Raw genomic sequence first — 9,590 nt, 5'->3', positions numbered from 1 at the left:
TTGTGATTTCTCACTCACTCTAAAGGTCAAACGTTCAGATTCACTTAAGCATCTCTTAAAACAATCCCCATGATTACAGTGACAGAATGCCATGAAAGTTCATCCCTGCCAAGCAGGATATTGAAGATGACTTCCGCGCAACCTTCCTGTTAGGAAGGACAACCATTGGTTCATGACGCAACATGCCATCAAAGCAATCCTATAAAAGCGGCACCAATTCCCATGCTCTCCAACCTCTGGAACACCCTCAGCTCTTCCAGAAGAAAGACCACGGGAGACACAAGATTAAGGTTCTCTTTCTGGCTCTTCTCCTTGGTCTGGTTTGTGCCGCCCAAGAAGAGGAAGCTGAGCAAAGTCTCTCAGAGGTACCCGGGATGGTCTGATTTGGGAGGTCTTTTGTGTGTGTGTGTGTGTGTGTGTGTGCCTTTTGTGATTTTGTTACGTAGATCCATAAGCTGAACCGTCTGCCTCCAACTCAGCTCTTTTCCATTTCCTGGCTCTATACCTCTTCCATTTGGTCTCTGCAACATCTCTGCTGCTGCTGCTAAGTCGCTTCAGTCGTGTCTGACTCTGTGCGACCCCGTAGACGGCAGCCCACCAGGCTCCACCGCCCCTGGGATTCTCCAGGCAAGAACACTGGAGTGGTCTCTACTCTGTATTAATTGACTCTTGTTGTTGTCACAGAGAAAGATGATCAGCCAAACAGCTGTTGGAGTGCTTGCATTTGACATCAGAGCTCAAGTTATGTCAGAAATGTCTTAATCTTTTCTTTCGCTCTGAGTTCAGTTTTAAATTTATTTTATCAGTTGCTTTCTTCAGTCAAGTCAGATAGCATGTGCTGATTTGCACAAATGCTGGGAGATTCATGAGGGATGATTCTGGATGAAATAAAAAGACAAGGACTGAAAATTCGAAGGGGAATGTTGCGGTTAGCTTTCAGGAGAATGGAGAACCTTCTCCATTGCCTCCAGTGACAAGGCAAAGACCGCTGAGAACTCGCCTTTCAGGGTATATGAACTGTGTCATATTGTGTTTGATGATACAAAGAGCACAGTAGACTTCTACTTTTTTGTCAAGTAAGTAGAAATAACCCAGAGGGAAGACACCTACAAACCCTGAGCCTGAGGGAGAGTGTGTTTTCCCATCTGCAGGGAACTCTCTGGGTGACGTTGAGAGCATGATGCCCTGAGCTGTGGGGCTGAGCAGGGTCTCTGAGCTGGGGGTTGGGGGGCAGTTCCCCTGAAAGCCTCCAGGGAATGTCCTGGAACCTTTGCTTAGAATACAGATGGGGTTGGGGGGAGGTCCCAGAAGCTCCACTTACGTCAACTCATTGAAGGAAAGAGGGACACAGCAGAGGGAATAGGCTTGTGTCCTGGGACCCACAGTCCGCATCAGGGGCTTGACCCCTTCCTGCAGAATTTGTAAGAGACACTCCCCACTGAGCCCAGATGTGAGGGCAGGGGGAGATTACACAGTGAGCTCTGCCTGCGGGGCTTCCTCACGGGAGGTTTCATCACTGAGTTTACTAAAGACTCACAGCCCCAAGGACCACTCACGGAATGTCCACTGTACGGCAGACGGTTTACTAAGAACATGCAAACTCAGGGATGTATAGGGAGGAATGAAAATATGAAGAAAAAAAACAACTAAGAGATTTTTGCTTAGAGAGATTGGTTTAGAGACATATTAACATATAAATTTTATATATCAAGTATTGCATATGTATATGTCTATAGTACATATGCAATTTATGATATATTCCCTGGTGGCTCAGACGGTAAAGCATCTGCCCGCAGTGCGGGAGACCCGGATTCGATCTCTGGGTTGGGAAGACCCCTGGAGAAGGAAATGGCAACCCACTCCAGTACTCTTGCCTGGAAAATTCCATGGACTGAGAGGCTGAGAGGCTCCTCATAGCCTGGTAGGCTACAGTCCATGGGGTTGCAAAGAGTCGGACATGACTGAGTGACTTCCCTTCACTTCACTTCATGTCTATTGTACACTTGCAAACAAACTACAACCACACATATAGATATAGATGCACAGACTTATATATATCCTATATCAGGAGATATAACAGTCTGTTTTCACTAATTTTTTTAAGAACACCATATTATCTTTCTCTGTTGTTTTTGCAAGTTTTGAGTTTTGCGTTTGCATTTGCATGAGGCTGCTCTTTCTGAAATCTGCTTTACTGAAGTGTATTTAGGTGTTATTATCTGCACCTTTGTGGAGGGCATAGTTCATTGTGTTTTGTCAGAAGCACACCTTTTTCATGACCTCCACAGTCCAGATCTAAAATTCCACCATCTCTGCCAAAAACCTCCTTTTCCTCACCATTAAATATCTACCCTTTGAGCCACAGGTAATAATGGATCTAACTATTCTCTCCTCTTCTAAAACTTCAGATGACAAGATTATGAGCCCTGCATCATTTTCCCCATCAGCATGAATATTTAAAAGTTTTTCTCTGAGTCTGCATATGTAGGGAGTCACATTTTTCAAGCCAAGTGAAAGGATATTGCTTGCATAGATAACATTTTGTGTATTTTGCAGTTATAGCAAACTGGGTTTTCTTCTGAATTTGGTTGTTTTGAGTAACTTCAATGCCGTCTCATAATCAGTAATAACAGTGCACACAATTCATTGTGAAACTATTTTCCAAGGTATCTGACCAAAAGTTAATCCAATTTTTGTTGGGTTATTGTCCATTTAATATTTGTTTCATGTGTGTGCTAGGTGACAAATATACCTTTTTTTCACACATGATTATATGAAGTGAAAGTCTTTTGTTATATAGTGAAAATATATATTTATTGTATATTATATATATTTTTTCCTTATGTCATATAAGCATATCATGTGTATTTGTGTGTTTGTCTGTTTTTGTCAATGCGCATATATACATACATGTGACTTTCAATATTTAACCCTCTTATGGTGTTGTGATGGAAGAATAGTGTGTGTTTTGATAAAATCAAACATTTCTTTCTCTAATTTTTATGATTTTTTCTTAGTATATTCTCTGATGAATCACTGCCTGGGTTGTGAGAACCCACAACATATGTCATGGTGGCGATACATGTCTGTTTCCAGGGACTCATTTTTAAAAGGTGTTTTCTCTTAATTTTTTCTTAAAATTCTACATTTCTCCATGTTCATTTGGCTTTCAACACGACTTGCTTTGTATTTGCAGTTTATCTTTGGAGCTGCTGCTCAGATTTAACGTGAGCACAAACCATCCTTGTCACTTGATGGTGACTTGACCTTAGAGAACATATTTCTTTGCTTTGAAAAGGTCACATTGCTCACAGGCACTCTGGTGACCCCTTACACATAATCTTTGAGGAGAAACAAAGAAAATTCTATTTATATGTCAAATGTTTTCATTACTGTGATTAAGCACATTGCATATGCGTTGTTTTTAAGGGTGAATGGAGAATGGGTAGAAAAACACGTCAGGGAAACAAAGAAAGCCGGCAACACTTACACTGTTGAGTTGTAAGTATGAGTGTTTCATTGGGCAAAGTATGTTTGGGTGGAAATTTTGGCACAACTATATTCAATAAGCTTAAACATCTGATTTCTACTCCTATGAACAATCATAGGGATGAGCAGGCTGCAGTCCCTAAGATTTCCAATCAATTTACTTTGGCATGAGACCAGGATTCAAACACACTGCTTGGAGGTCTCCTCCCAATTATGAGTGTCACTCATTAAGAATAAATTGTGTAGACCTCGATTTCCTTCGGTTCTCATAGACAATTTACAACAGCCGTACAAACTGACATCTCAAGGGTCCATTATGAGTCTGTGCATCATTGTCATTCACTTTTAAAAGACAATCTTAAAATATCTTCATCCATCCAAGGTAAAGTGAATGAACCTGAGCCCAGGGAAATCCTCCTGAGTTCAACCATAAAGGTAGCTTCTGTTCAAAGCCATGGGGATGCTGGCTAAGATTTATGTCCCTATATTCTTTATAATGACATAAACATAAACAACACTGCCAATTTTACATGGCCTACCGCTAAGTCGCTTCAGTCGTGTCTGACTCTGTGTGACCCATAGACGGCAGCCCACCAGGCTCCCCTGTCCCTGGGATTCTCCAGGCAAGAACACTGGAGTGGGTTGCCATTTCCTTCTCCAATGCATAAAAGTGAAAAGTGAAATCGAAGTCGCTCAGTCGTGTCCGACTCTTAGCGACCCCATGGACTGCAGCCCACCAGGCTCCTCCGTCCATGGGATTTTCCAGGCAAGAGTACTGGAGTGGGGTGCCATTGCCTTCTCCGGGTTACATGGCCTAAGGAGTACATATTGGACTACAATTTACCTGTATCAGGTCGATTGTATGAGAAGGTGGAATGAAAAAGTCTTGCCTGTTTTCCTTGATGTCATAACAACTGTAGCATTCAGCCCACACACTGAGTGAGAGATAGGTCAATACAGGATGTATCATTGCTGATATCCTGAATTTGCCACCATAAATCTGATTGACAGTAAATGAAGGTAGGGTCATATATATATATGTATCTTTTCTCTCTCTCCCAGATGAGGGTACAAATGTATTTGAAATTGTTTACAAGTCCACCAAAATTGGGTAGCATGTGTTAACAATGTGTATAAAGATGTGAAGACAAGATTTGCTGTAATATTTGGTATGTATGATACTGCCTTATTCACATCGAAATTCTCATGTAACATTTCCATGGCCAGTACTTTTATTCAGAATACCAATGTTTGGTGAAAATATCCATTATGTAGTCTACAAGGCCTGTCTCTTTGTTCAGTGAGTTAAGGACCCTGTAACAAAATCTACCAACAAAAAGGAGCTTGTATGGATGGGGAGAATCAGATCATCAGCTATTTCTAATACTTTTCACTCTCAATATTAAAACATAAAAAATTGAGTTTTACTAAAAATATTAAATTAAAAAAAATTTTTAATAGGTTAACTGCAATACTGTGTTGGTTTCTTGTTTTTCCTTTTTAACACTCTAATTTCATCGATGGCAACAATGAGGCTTCTCTCAATTTCTTCATGTTATACCAGTGTTCCAGTGCACTCTAAGCCTTGGAACAGAAACTTTTATAATAAATCTTCATCCTGATCAATTTTTTCAAATGCACTGTTCTTATAAACATTGACATGACCCCACATAAGCACATAGAAGTACTGAGAAGTGTTCATACCAGTAGCAGAAGATGAATCTACTTCTGAACAGGTATTGATGCATTAGTTAATTAACCAATAAATTATCTCCCATTATTATGTGTGACATGGTGAGTGTGGTTCTGTCAGAGCAGAATGGTGTTTCTTATTTATTTTGGTTCAGAACAAGACCTGCACGGCAGATACAGGTTTTAGGAAGTAGGTCACTGAGCAAGCAGGCTCCATCCTGTGATGGATGGGACCCCAAATTCATGGAGCTCCTTTGAGTCTTTGGGGCCCTGCTGTTGATGCTGGTGGGAGGCTAGTTAAAGTTTGACAGGGATTAATTGCTAAGACAGACAGCAGACATCTGTGTCATGGGAAATGGAAACTGTTTGAGGCTTAATTTATATCAAGAGAAGATCTGACTTGCACACTTAACTTTTTGTTCTGCGTTCAGAAGTTTCTCTGGGTTCTAAGGGGCAAAAATTCTGCTTTCTGTGTGATGTTTTTCAGTTAAGGTAAATGATATTGAAGCTGAAACCTTGAAGAAGTTCAATGAGTTGGTAAAAGAAAAGAAGATTGAAGATAAAAATGTTTTGAAGATCATTGAGACTGGTAATGGAATTATACTTTTTCCTAAATAAATAATTTCCTTGACATGTAAATATACTAACAGAAAACAAATCAATTTATTCAAATTTTCTTTGTTCATAGATAAAGCTTTTCATAATCCCTTATTTAAAAAAAAATAAAAACAGCCTTGGAAATCCAGGGAAATGGTAGTAATTGGCGGATCATTTCTTTCTGTCCTTTTGATTTTCCACTAGATGAGTGTCCTCCCTGTGCAAACCTACGGAGTTCAAAACAAGCTGAGTGTAAGTGAAAACGGTCTTTTACTAATGTTGTTGCACTAAATAAGTCAAAAAGCAAATGTAGTGATTTCATACCTAGAAAATTATTCAGGTAAAGATTATATCCCAAACACTTACATTCTACCCTAAAGAACTTTGTCTGTTACATTAATTAATTCTCTGCTCTTGAGCCATATTAAATTGCAAATGGGTTGGTTGATTAATGCTGAGCAGCTTTGGTGAGAGAGCTTTATCCTGCAGGAATCTTGCAGACCAGAGTCGTCAGAGAGAAGCAGAAGTCCCCACAAGCTGGTGGAAACTAGTGTTACTGTCAGTCCTGACCTCATGGTTGCCCACACACTTCCCTCATCCAGGGGAATGGGATTAGAGAGAGCTCATAATTTATTTCTACAAAATCAGTGTTTAATCTCACATGATTCTGACAGAATCTAAAGGCCTTCCAACCACACTGAAACATGGATTTGAATTCTATTCCTCTATCAGGGGCTTCCCTGATAGCTCAGTGGGTAAAGAATCCGCCTGCGATGCAGAACACCCTGGTTTGATCCCAGGGTTGGAAGAACCCCTGGAGAAGGGAAAGGTTACCCATTCCAGTATTCTGGCCTAGAGAATTCCATGGGACTGTTTACTCCATGGGTTAGCAAAGACTCGAACACAACGGAGCGACTTTCACTTTCCCTGTAAGGAAGTGATTTTCTTAAAGTGAGAGCTTTAAACATTCTAAACTAAGACAGCCTCAGAAAACCAACCTGATCTAGACTAAACTGTGGCTTTTTAAATTTCTGTTGAGAGGAAATTTGACCAAAAAAAAAAAAAAAGCAAAAGAAAACCCACTAGCTTCCAGATTAATATGAAAAAAAAAAACGTGCTTCATATATTCAATAAAACATTACTCAGCCATAAAAAAGAATGAAATCATACCATCTGCAGCAACATGGATGGATCTACAAATTTCAACCTGAGTACGTCTGAAAGGGAAAAGACAAGCATCACGTGATATCCCTTGTATATGGCATCTCAAATATGGCATGAAGAAACTTATTTACAGTATGGAAGTAGACTCACAGACACGGAAGGCAGACTTGAGGCTGCCACGAGGCGGAGGGGCTTGGTGACGAGAAGGACTGAGAGTTTGGGATTTAGCAGATGCAAAGTAATATATACAGGACGGAGAGACAAAAAGATCTTATTGTATAGCACAGAGAAGTACATGCAATACTCTGAGAAAATGTCGATAAGAAAGGACTCAGAAAAAGAGTGGATATTAGTGTGTTTATGTTTAAACAAATCACATTGATATGCCCCTGAAACTCACAGATCATAGCTAATCAACTATAATCCAATGTAACATAAATATTAGAAAATGAATTCTTGATGAACCCAAAGACGAGACTTGTGTGACTACAGGCATGTGCTCCACTTACCGAGCCTGAACATGCCTCCTGAAATCATTATCCCTACAATCAACCCCCAGTGGTAAAGATCACCCCACATGCACATCTTGGGGGAGATTCCACATGGACACCCACCTATATCACAGAGATGTGGAGTAGTGAGGTCCACCAGGATTCTCACATTGGATCAGCTACCAGCTCCTGTACCCTGGACAGCCTCCAGCCTGAGGCTCACCCCTGTCGGCCATCACACAATCAACTCTACTAAACCTCTGGTTCTGTTTTATTCACCTACAGAAAGAGTCACTGAGACCAGACACGTCATCTTCTGCGTGGAATCAAGATCAACAACATGAAGACGACTTTCCTGGTTCCTGATGAATGTGATCCTTCTCTCTTCACACTCATACTTCCTCTCCCATCTCATCTCTCCTGGTCACTAATCATGTCCTGCTTGGTGGTATTTGATTTCTGAGTGTTAAATAAATTGGTGTAATACACACCTAAGTTATTTGTGTCGGTACTGAAAGCCCCCATTTTAAAACACACAAATAAGCACATTAAATTTAACCATCCAGAAACGTATCTCTTTGAAAGACGGGTGCTCCATCAAAGACAATTCTTAGGAGGAGTAAAAGGAGATGTCCTAGTGGTGTCCAGGGGAGAAGGAGAAAAAAGACTAAACCATCATGGGACAGGGGACATGGTTATGGATGCTCTTACTACAGTGGGACAGAACAGTCTGCTCCAGAACAATGTCCCCAGGAAGCATCTTATTCATTACAGGGAAAGGAGCTTGTGCTCCACTCTCTGATCTTCATAGAGAGGAAGTAGAAGATGCCATGGGCCAAGACAGGATAAATCAGTATTCTGACAGCACCAGCACTTCTGCAACTGAGCTGAAGGACTGATGTTTCTTACCTTTCGGATTACTACGAACCAAAGATGGGCAGGAGCTGAGCCTTGGACAATCCACAAGACCATGAAGTCCATGCAGTGTCTGCAAGAACAAGATGATTGGCAGATTCATTCAGGAAGTTTGTAACTGTTCACAATATCTGAAGATTGTCTTCCATCATCTTCCATCCTTCTCATAAGAGGATGAGAAGCGGATGCTAGGATTTGCAAGGACTGGGCATCCCCACTGTCATGGATGGAGAAAGCTGCACAGCCCCCATGGTTCTCGAGATGCTTACGATCTAAAAGATCATGCACCCACAAGACTTAAAACATATTCTGAGAGTTGGATGAAAGCTCAGAGAGTTGGTCCAAGTCCTGAGGAAATAACACTATACCTGAGTGATAGTTAGCAGAATAAGTATTTTAGTTCCTACGGAGACACAGCCTCCAAATGTCTACAGCTGGCCACTGTCAAATGCATCAGCCATAAATGTTTCTATGCTTTAGCGCATAGTAATGGAGGTCAAGGGCTTTCTTCAAGTTCTCCCACATGTATAGCAGAGTGTATACAGTTGGAGTTCTGACTTTGTCTTCACAGTACGTCGGGAAATGCTGAATTGTATGGGTGGATACACGCAGAGGCAACTGCACCCAGAGTAAGGGCATAAAACTCTTAAGGGATATTGAAAGACAAGACCTCACATATACAAGACAAAAATACTGATATATCTTCTATATATATATATATCAGTATTTATATACTGATATATCTTATATATATCACTCACATATATGACTGTGTTTATTTCAATAACTGTATTTATTTAAAAAAAAAGAATTTTCACCACATACCACACAGATAAAGAGGATGAGAAAACTATAAACAGGTTTATGTTATTGGAATTAATGCTTCTGATGAAATGGACACATTACTTGAAAGATGTACTACTGAAATTCATACTTGATAAACAGAAAATTTCTACAGCCCTTTATCTGTTAAAGAAATTTAGTAGAATGCTCCATAAAGTTGAAAGCTAAGATGACTGGACTCCATGAAGAGCAGTCTTTTTTTAAACATGCGTGAGAGTTAAACTATAAAGAGAATCATATTTCTGCTTAGGTACTACTATTTCTACAGATTGTATTGACTTAGAGGTCTAATTTATGAATCCAAGATCTATATTTACCATTATGAATGTATCATAGCTACCAGATGGTTAAATTTATTTCTAAATGCTTCAACACCACAATCAACACACCAAGGAATTT

At 40.2% G+C, this 9,590-nt stretch overlaps 1 long non-coding RNA gene across 1 annotated transcript; it reads left to right on the top strand.

Annotated features, from left to right (window-relative positions):
- The first annotated feature begins 216 nt into the window (after nucleotides 1-216).
- Nucleotides 217-8,314, top strand: LOC133242924 (uncharacterized). Its single transcript, XR_009734922.1, has 3 exons — nucleotides 217-365; nucleotides 5,669-5,770; nucleotides 7,719-8,314. It is a non-coding gene; the product is annotated as an uncharacterized LOC133242924 (long non-coding RNA).
- Nucleotides 8,315-9,590: the final 1,276 nt, after the last annotated feature.

This window comes from Bos javanicus, chromosome X (genome assembly GCF_032452875.1).
Source record: "Bos javanicus breed banteng chromosome X, ARS-OSU_banteng_1.0, whole genome shotgun sequence".
NCBI classification, from domain to species: Eukaryota; Metazoa; Chordata; class Mammalia; order Artiodactyla; family Bovidae; genus Bos; species Bos javanicus.
Note: the sequence above shows the minus strand (reverse complement) of the source record. Positions and strands in the feature narration are given on the sequence as shown.